The sequence below is a fragment of the Phyllobates terribilis genome, unplaced genomic scaffold, assembly GCF_046119375.1.
Source record: "Phyllobates terribilis strain yellow unplaced genomic scaffold, ASM4611937v1 Scaffold_158__1_contigs__length_4374303, whole genome shotgun sequence".
NCBI lineage: Eukaryota > Metazoa > Chordata > Amphibia > Anura > Dendrobatidae > Phyllobates > Phyllobates terribilis.
Window position 1 is genome coordinate 1109280 of NW_027362918.1, and position 10909 is coordinate 1120188.

Sequence of the window (10909 nt, forward strand, 5' to 3'; positions counted from 1 at the left end):
GCAGAATAGTGAGTGCAGCTCTGGAGGTGTCTGGAGGATAAGACATGATGTAACAGCAGAATATTGAGTGCAGCTCTAGAGGTGGCTGGCGGATAAGACACGATGTAACAGAAGAATAGGAAGTGCAGCTCTGGAGGTGGCTGGCGGATAAGACACATTGTAACAGCAGAATAGGGAGTGCAGCTCTGGAGGTGGCTGGCGGATAAGACACATTGTAACAGCAGAATAGTGAGTGCAGCTCTGGAGGTGACTGGAAGATAAGACATAATGTAACAGCAGAATATTGACCGCAGTTATTGAGGTGACTGGAGGATAAGACATGACGTAACAGCAGAATAGTAACTACAGCTCTGGAGATGACTGGGGGATAAGACATGATGTAACAGCAGTATGGTAAGTGCAGCTCTGGAGGTGACTGGAGGTTAAGACACGATGTTACAGCAGAATAGTGAGTGCAGCTCTGGAGGTGACTGGAAGATAAGACACGATGTAACAGCAGAATAGTGACTGCAGCTCGGGAGGTGACTGGAGGATAAGACACGATGTAACAGCAGAATAGTGACTGCAGCAATGGAGGTGACTGGACGATAAGAAACGATGTAACAGCAGAATAGTGAGTGCAGCGCTGAAGGTGACTGGAGGATAAGACACGGTGTAACAGCAGAATAGTGAGTGCAGCTCTGGAGGTGACTGGAGGATAAGACACGATGTAAAAGCAGAATAGTGCGTTCAGGTCTGGAGGTGACTGGAGGATAAGATGTCATGAAACAGCAGAATAGTGACTGCAGCTCTGGAGGTGACTGAAGGATAAGACACGATGTAACAGCAGAATAGTGACTGCAGCTTTGGAGGTGACTGGCGGATAAGACACGATGTAACAGAAGATTAGGGAGTGCGGCTCTGGAGGTGGCTGTCGGATAAGACACATTGTAACAGCAGAATAGTGAGTGCAGCTCTGGAGGTGACTGGAGGATAAGACATAATGTAACAGCAGAATAGTGACTGCAGCTCTGGAGGTGACTGGAGGATAAAACACGATGTAACAGCAGAATAGTGACTGCAGCTTTGGAGGTGACTGGCGGATAAGACACGATGTAACAGAAGATTAGGGAGTGCGGCTCTGGAGGTGGCTGGCGGATAAGACACATTGTAACAGCAGAATAGTGAGTGCAGCTCTGGAGGTGACTGGAGGATAAGACATAATGTAACAGCAGAATAGTGACTGCAGCTCTGGAGGTGACTGGAGGATAAAACACGATGTAACAGCAGAATAGTGACTGCAGCTTTGGAGGTGACTGGCGGATAAGACACGATGTAACAGAAGATTAGGGAGTGCGGCTCTGGAGGTGGCTGGCGGATAAGACACATTGTAACAGCAGAATAGTGTCTGCAGCTCTGGAGGTGACTGGAGGATAAGATATGACATAACAGCAGAGTAGTGACTGCAGCTCTGGAGGTGACTGGAGGATAAGACACGATGTTACAGCAGAATAGTGAGTGCAGCTCTGGAGGTGACTGGAGGATAAGACTTGATGTAACAGCAGAATAGTGACTGCAGCTCTGGAGGTGACTGGAGGATAAGACACGATGTAACAGCAGAATAGTGACTGTAACCTCTGGAGGTGACTGGAGGATAAGACACGATGTAACAGCAGAATAGTGACTGCAGCTCTGGAGATGACAGAAGGATAAGACACGATGCAACAGCAGAATAGTGAGTGCAGCTCTGGAGGTGTCTGGAGGCTAAGACATGATGTAACAGCAGAATAGTGACTACAGCTCTGGAGGTGACTGGAGGATAAGACACGATGTAACAGCATTATGGTAAGTGCAGCTCTGGAGGTGACTGGAGGTTAAGACAGGATGTAACAGCAGAATAGTGACTGCAGCTCTGGAAGTGACAGGAGGATAAGACAGGATGTAAAAGCAGAATAGTGAGTGCAGCTCTGGAGGTGACAGGAGGATAAGACACGATGTAACAGCAGAATAGTGAGTGCAGCTCTGGAGGTGAATGGATGATAAGACATAATATCACAGCAGAATGGTGACAGCAGCTCTGTAGGTGACTGGAGGATAAGACACGTTGTAACAGCAGAATGTTGAGTGCAGCTCTGGAGGTGACTGGAGGATAACACACGATGTAACAGAATAGTGAGTGCAGCTCTGGAGGTGAGTGGAGGATAACAGCTGATGTAACATCAGAATAGTGACTGAAGCTCCGGAGGTGACTGGAGGATAAGACCTGATGTAACAGCAGAATAGTGACTGCAGCTCTGGAGGTGGCTGGAGGATAAGACCTGATGTAACAGCAGAACAGTGAGGGCAGCTCTGGAGGTGACAGGAGGATAAGACACGATGTAACAGCAGAATAGTGACTGCAGCTCTGGAGGTGAGTGGAGTATAAGACAGGATGTAACAGCAGAATAGTGAGTGCAGCTCTGGAGGAGACAGGCGGATAAAACATGATGTAACAGCAGAATAGTGAGTGCAGCTCTGGACGTGACTGGAGGAAAAGATAAGATGTAACAGCAGAACAGTGACTACAGATCTGGAGGTGACTGGAGGATAAGACACGATGTAACAGCAGAATAGTGAGTGCAGCTCTTGAGGTGACTGGAGGATAAGACATGAAATAATAGCAGAATAGTGAGTGCAGCTCTGGATGAGACTAGAGGATAAGACACGATGTAACAGCAGAATAGTGACTGCAGCTCTTGAGGTGACTGGAGGATAAGACAGAAACTAACAGCAGATTAGTGACTGCAGCTCTGGAGGTGACTGGAGGATAAGACTTGATGTAACAGCAGAATAGTGACTGCAGCTGTGGAGGTGGCTGGAGGATAAGACATGATGTAACAGCAGAATACTGAGTGCAGCTTTGGAGGTGGCTGGAGGAAAAGACACGATTTAACAGCAGAATAGTGACTGCAGCTCTGGAGATGACTGGAGGATAAGACATGGTGTAACAGCAGCTCTGGAGGTGACAGGAGGATAAGACACGATGTAACAGCAGAATAGTGAGTGCAGCCCTTGAGGTGACTGGAGGATAAGACACGATGTAACAGCAGAAAAGTGAGTGCAGCTCTGGAGGTGACTGGAGAATAATACACGATGTAAGAGCAGAATAGAGACTGCAGCTCTGGAGGATAAGACCTGATGTAACAGCAGAATAGAGACTACAGCTCTGGAGGTGACTGGAGGATAAGACATGATGCAACAGCAGAATAGTGACTGCAGCTCTGGAGGTGACTGGAGGATAAGGCACGATGTAACAGCAGAATAGTGACTGCAGCTCTGGAGGTGACTGGAGGATAAGACAGGATGTAACAGCAGAATAGTGAGTGCAGCTCTGGAGGAAACTGGAGGATAAGACGTGTTGTAACAGCAGAATAGTGACTGCAGCTCTGGAGGTGACTGGAGGATAAGACATGAAATAATAGCAGAATAGTGAGTGCAGCTCTGGATGTGACTGGAGGATAAGACACGATGTAACAGCAGAATAGTGACTGCAGCTCTGGAGGTGACTGGAGGATAAGACTTGATGTAACAGCAGAATAGTGACTGCAGCTCTGGAGGTGGCTGGAGGATAAGACAGGTTGCAACAGCAGAAGAGTGACTGCAGCTCTGGAGGTGACTGGAGGATAAGACATGATGTAAAAGAAGAATATTGAGTGCAGCTTTGGAGGTGACTGGAGGATAACACACGATGTAACAGCAGAATAGTGACTGCAGCTCTGGAGATGACTGGAGGATAAGACATGGTGTAACAGCAGCTCTGGAGGTGACAGGAGGATAAGACACGATGTAACAGCAGAATAGTGAGTGCAGCACTTGAGGTGACTGGAGGATAAGACATGATGTAACAGCAGAATAGTGAGTGTAGCTCTGGAGGTGACTGGAGGATAAGACACGATGTAACAGCAGAATAGTGACTGCAGCTCTGGAGGTAACTGGAGGATAAGACACGATGTAACAGCTGAAAAGTGACTGCAGCTCTTGAGGTGACTGGAGGATAAGACACGATATAACAGCTGAAAAGCGACTGCAGCTCTGGAGGTGACTGGAGGATAAGACATGATGTAACAGCAGAACAATGAGTGCAGCTCTGGAGGTGACTGGAGAATAAGACTTGATGTAATAGCAGAATAGAAACTACAGCTCTGGAGGTGACTGGAGGATAAAACCTGATGTAACAGCAGAATAGTGATTGCAGCTCTGGAGGTGACAGGAGGATAAGACACGATGAAACAGCAGAATATTGAGTGCAGCTCTGGAGGTGACTGGCGGATAAAACATGATATAACAGCAGAATAGTGAGTGCAGCTGTGGAGGTGACTGGAGGATAATACATGGTGTAACAGCAGAATAGTGACTACAGCTCTGGAGGTGACTGGAGGATAAGATATGATGTAACAGCAGAATAGTGAGTGCAGCTCTGGAGGTGACTGGAGCATAAGACGTGTTGTAACAACAGAATAGTGACTGCAGCTCTGGAGGTGACTGGAGGATAAGATACGATGTAACACTAGAATAGTGACTGCAGCTCTGGAGGTAACTGGAGGATAAGACATGAAATAATAGTAGAATAGTGACTGCAGCTCTTGAGGTGACTGGAGGATAAGACACGAACTAACAGGAGAATAGTCACTGCAGCTCTGGAGGTGACTGGAGGATAAGACACAATGTAACAGCAGAATAGTGACTGCAACTCTGGAGGTGAATGGAGGATAAGACACGATGTAACAGCAGAATAGTGAGTGCAGAACTGGAGGTGACTGGAGGATAAGACACGATGTAACAGCAGAAAAGTGACTGCAGCTCTGAAGGTGACTGGAGAATAAGATATGATGTAACAGCAGAATAGTGAGTGCAGCTCTGGAGGTGACTGGCGGATAAAACATGATATAACAGCAGAATAGTGAGTGCAGCTGTGGAGGTGACTGGAGCATAAGACATGTTGTAAGAACAGAATAGTGACTGCAGCTCTGGATGTGACTGGAGGATAATACATGGTGTAACAGCAGAATAGTGACTACAGCTCTGGAGGTGACTGGATGATAATACATAATGTAACAGCAGAATAGTGACTGCAGCTCTGGAGGTGTCTGTAGGATAAGACACGATGTAACAGCAGAATAGTGAGTGCAGCTCTGGAGGTAACTGGAGGATAAAACATGAAATAACAGCAGAATAGTGAGTGCAGCTCTGGATGTGACTGGAGGATAAGACACGATGTAACAGCAGAAAATTGAGTGCAGCTTTGGAGGTGGCTGGAGGATAAGACACGATGTAACAGCAGAATAGTGACTGCAGCTCTGGAGATGAATGGAGGATAAGACATGGTGTAACAGCAGCTCTGGAGGTGACAGGAGGATAAGACATAATGTAACAGCAGAATAGTGAGTGCAGCTCTGGAAGTGACAGGAGGATAAGACACGATGTAACAGCAGAATAGTGAGTGCAGCCCTTGAGGTGACTGGAGGATAAGACATGATGTAACAGCAGAATAGTGAGTGCAGCTCTGGAGGTGACTGGAGGATAAGACACGATGTAACAGTAGAATAGAGACTGCAGCTCTGGAGGTGACTGGAGGATAAGACATGATGTAACAGCAGAAAAGAGACTGCAGCTCTGGAGGTGACTGGAGGATAAGACACGATGTAATAGCAGAATAGTGACTACAGCTCTGGAGGTGACTGGCGGATAAGACACGATGTAACAGCAGAATAGTGACTGCAGCTCTGGAGGAAACTGGAGGATAAGACATGATGTAACAGCAGTATAGTGACTGCAGCTCTGGAGGTGACTGGAGGATAAGGCCTGATGTAACAGCAGAATAGAGACTACAGCTCCGGAGGTGACTGGAGGATAAGATATGATGTAACAGCAGAATAGTGACTGCAGCTCTGGAGGTGACTGGAGGATAAGACACGATGTAACAGCAGAATAGTGACTGCAGCTCTGGAGGTGTCTGAAGGATAAGACACGATGTAACAGCAGAATAGTGAGTGCAGCTCTGGAGGTGTCTGAAGGATAAGACACTATGTAACAGCAGAACAGTGACTACAGCTCTTGAAGTGACTGGAGGATAAGACACGAACTAACAGCAGAATAGTGACTGCAGCTCTGGAGGTGACTGGAGGAGAAGACACGATGTAACAGCAGAATAGTGACTGCAGCTCTGGAGGTGACTGGAGGATAAGACACGATGTAACAGCAGAATAGTGAGTGCAGCTCTGGAGGTGACTGGAGGATAAGACATGAAGTAACAGCATAATAGTGAGTGCAGCTCTGGAGGTAACTGGAGGACAAGACATGATGTAACAGCAGAATATTGACTGCAGCTCTTGAGGTGACTGGAGGATAAGACACGATGTAATAGCAGAATAGTGACTGCAGCTCTGGAGGTGACTGGAGGATAAGATATGATGTAACAGCAGAATAGAGACTGCAGCTCTGGAGGTGACTGGAGGGTAAGACATGATGTAACAGCAGAATAGAGAGTGCAGATCTGCAGGTGACTGGAGGATAAGACCTGATATAACAGCGGAATAGTTATCGCAGCTCTGGAGATGACTGGAGGATAAGACATGATGTAACAGCAGAATAGTGACTGCAGTTCTGGAGGTGAATGGAGGACAAGACATGATGTAACAGCAGAATAGTGACTGCAGCTCTGTGGGTGACTGGAGGATAAGACACGATGTAACAGCAGAATGGTGAGTGCAGCTCTGGAGGTGACTGGAGGATAAGAGCTGATGTAACATCAGAATAGTAACTGCAGCTCTGGAGGTGACTGGAGGATAAGACATAATATCACAGCAGAATGGTGAGTGCAGCTCTGTAGGTGACTGGAGGAGAAGACACGATGTAACAGCAGAATAGTGACTGCAGCTCTGGAGGTGACTGGAGGATAAGACACGATGTAACAGCAGAATAGTGAGTGCAGCTCTGGAGGTGACTGGAGGATAAGACATGAAGTAACAGCATAATAGTGAGTGCAGCTCTGGAGGTAACTGGAGGACAAGACATGATGTAACAGCAGAATAGTGACTGCAGTTCTGGAGGTGAATGGAGGACAAGACATGATGTAACAGCAGAATAGTGACTGCAGCTCTGTGGGTGACTGGAGGATAAGACATGATGTAACAGCAGAATGGTGAGTGCAGCTCTGGAGGTGACTGGAGGATAAGAGCTGATGTAACATCAGAATAGTAACTGCAGCTCTGGAGGTGACTGGAGGATAAGACATAATATCACAGCAGAATGGTGAGTGCAGCTCTGTAGGTGACTGGAGGATAAGACACGATGTAACAGTAGAATAGTGAGTGTAGCTCTGGAGGTGAGTGGAGGATAAGAGCTGATGTAACATCAGAATAGTGACTGCAGCTCTGGAGGTGACTGGAGGATAAGACACGATGTAACAGCAGAATAGTGACTGCAGCTCTGGAGGATAAGACCTGATGTAACACCAGAATAGTGACTGCAGCTCTGGAGGTGACTGGAAGATACCAGAGAGTTGTCAGCTCTCCTGTGTGGTGTAGTATATAGAGGATGTGTCAGCTCTCCTGTGTGGTGTAGTATATAGAGGATCTGTCAGCTCTCCTGTGTGGTGTAGTATATAGAGGATGTGTCAGCTCTCCTGTGTGGTGTAGTATATAGAGGATCTGTCAGCTCTCCTGTGTGGTGTAGTATATAGAGGATCTGTCGGTTCTCCTGTGTGGTGTAGTATATAGTGGATCTGTCAGCTCTCCTGTGTGTTGTAGTATATAGAGGATCTGTCAGCTCTCCTGTGTGGTGTAGTATATAGAGGATCTGTCAGCTCTCCTGTGTGGTGAAGTATATAGTGGATCTGTCAGCTCTCCTGTGTGGTGTAGTATATAGAGGATCTGTCAGCTCTCCTGTGTGGTGTAGTATATAGAGGATCTGTCAGCTCTCCTGTGTGGTGTAGTATATAGAGGATCTGTCAGCTCTCCTGTGTGGTGTAGTATATAGAGTATCTGTCAGCTCTCCTGTGTGGTGTAGTATATAGAGGATCTGTCAGCTCTCCTGTGTGGTGTAGTATATAGAGGATCTGTCAGCTCTCCTGTCTGGTGTAGTATATAGAGGATCTGTCAGCTCTCCTGTGTGGTGTAGTATATAGAGAATCTGTCAGCTCTCCTGTGTGGTGTAGTATATAGAGGATCTGTCGGCTCTCCTGTGTGGTGTAGTATATAGAGGATCTGACGGCTCTCCTGTGTGGTGTAGTATATAGAGGATCTGTCAGCTCTCCTGTGTGGTGTAGTATATAGTGGATCTGTCAGCTCTCCTGTGTGGTGTAGTATATAGAGGATCTGTCGGCTCTCCTGTGTGGTGTAGTATATAGAGGATCTGTCAGCTCTCCTGTGTGGTGTAGTATATGGATGATCTGTCAGCTCTCCTGTGTGGTGTAGTATATAGTGGATCTGTCAGCTCTCCTGTGTGGTGTAGTATATAGAGGATCTGTCGGCTCTCCTGTGTGGTGTAGTATATAGAGGATGTGTCAGCTCTCCTGTGTGGTGTAGTATATAGAGGATCTGTCAGCTCTCCTGTGTGGTGTAGTATATAGAGGATCTGTCGGCTCTCCTGTGTGGTGTAGTATATAGAGGATCTGTCAGCTCTCCTGTGTGGTGTAGTATATAGAGGATGTGTCAGCTCTCCTGTATTGTGTAGTATATAGAGGATGTGTCAGCTCTCCTGTGTGGTGTAGTATATAGAGGATCTGTTAGCTCTCCTGTGTGGTGTAGTATATAGAGGATGTGTCAGCTCTCTTGTGTGGTGTAGTATATAGAGGATGTGACGCGCCCCCTGGGCCAGTGCTGTTTGGGGATTACCCGGAGCCGGATCTGATGGGGGTTGTAGTCTCCGAGTGGCGGCGACCCGGTCCGTGCCCAGGGTGTCAAACTCAGTGTGTGGCAGTCTTTACAGATGTTATTAGTTGTTCTTAGTGTCGACTACGCCACCCGTTGATTTGCGGTCAAAAGGCCGCCGCTGCAGCAGGGTCCGCTGAGGCTGGTGGTATACGTGCAGCTGTGGTAGTATAACCCCCAACGGGAGGGGTATAGCCTCAGGGGGTCAGGTGTAGAGGATGGTGGTAGTGGTGGTGCAGTGTGGATGGTAAGAAGACTCAGAGTCGGGCTGTGCAGTTCAGGGTTTTTACTTACTGCTGTTCTGTTGGTCACTCTGGCCTTGAGTGACCGCCCGAGCCGTGCTGCGTCCACCAGGTCCTGGACTCGGCCAACCCCCAAGCAATTCTGGAGCGTGGTCCTGAGCTCCCTTTCTGACTGTCCTCTCTACTGGCCGTTCCCACCAGGGGTCCACTTATGTCCGGCTCCCTCGGGTCTCCTATTGGGTGAACCTTCTTTGGCTTCCCTGACCCTATGCTCGGTGTGCCTTCTTAGTGGACTTGGTGAGGGGCTGCTCCACATGTAATGTCGCAGCCTCCGGTTCTTAGTTGAGGGTTGTTTCTCTCCTCCACTAATTTGGGATCCGGTTCCCTTGCGTGCCAACCCTTCACCCTTCTGGTTGTATACTGGGTTCTTGGGGTTCCTTCTTCTCCCCCTCTGGGTCCTTCTCTTCTCCTCTCTCTCTTCTCTCTGCAGGCGCTCCTGGACCTCTCTCAGGACTGACTGACCCTCTACAGAAGACTGACCCTGATCTAAGATGGTGCCCACCTTATATACTCCCTCTATGTGTGAGCTCAGGTGACCAGCACCCAATGAGCTCCTAGCCTTACCCAGACTGCTCCCCCTATCTGCCCCTACACTACTGGGATGTTCCACCCCCCTCCCACTCCAGCCAGGGACAGACACTGTCGTACCTGCACATATACTGGTGGGAGTACCGTCGGTCTGTCCCCCGGAAATGGGATGTGTGTAGTGTATGCAGCTATCTGAGCACAGTCCCACACTCCATCCTTACCCGGGAGTGGAATACCACACCTCTGGCTTGAGGTGCAATACCCCTGTAGCAGCCGAGTCCTTAGGGTGCTACATTCCCCCCTGGTAAATCACAGCACGTCCTCGGGCTGTAAGAGAATAAAACATCCATAAACATACAATTTTTTTTCATAACAACATAAACATATAAAACATTATATATATATTTCTGCAGCATAAAACTTTTTCATAATAAACATTCTTGTAAACTTTCTTGTTCCTCCGGCCACAGTGCAACTTGTGACCGGGTAAAGTGCGACAGTCTCTTGTAGAATAACACAGCTTTCCTATAAAACCAGTAGGGGGCGCCTTAAAAAGCGCAACTATATACAAGGGGAAATATGTCTGCTCTCAGTCCTCGGCCAGGTATTAGGAAAGGAATGACCGCTCTCAGTCCTCGGTCAGTGGGAATAGGGACACACGGGTTTCAGTTCAATTTGCTGGTCCCAACGGGGACTATATTTTAACTAGCAGCAGTAACAGTTCTTATACACTGACGGGTAACTATGTACAGTCTCTTTACCGTACTTTAATGACGGCGTACTCCTGCTCCTCCTTCAGACCCGTCCGCGTCCTCTTGCTCCTCTTCACACCGTAGCTCCTCCTCCGTCAGCCGGTGTACATGGAGGGCGTAGGGTCCTTTGGCACACTTGTGCCGGGTGAACGTGACCTCGTCCCCTACATATAGGTCACGACCTCTGTGTCCCTCCGGCAGATGGGACTCCACGTCTCTTCTGGTCACAAAGACGTCGCCGGGGGTGTGGTGATCTCTTATGAAGCCCCACCCGTGCTGCATTTGGAATTTAATCACAGTCCCGGTGGCACGGGGACCATGAGCTGCACGGGGGTTCCTCCTGGTCCTGCTCTTCTGCCGTGCGCTCTGTTCCTGCAGCCGCTGCTCACGGACCCGCCTCTCTCTCCGTTCTTGCTCGAAGACTGCCAACTGCTGGCGG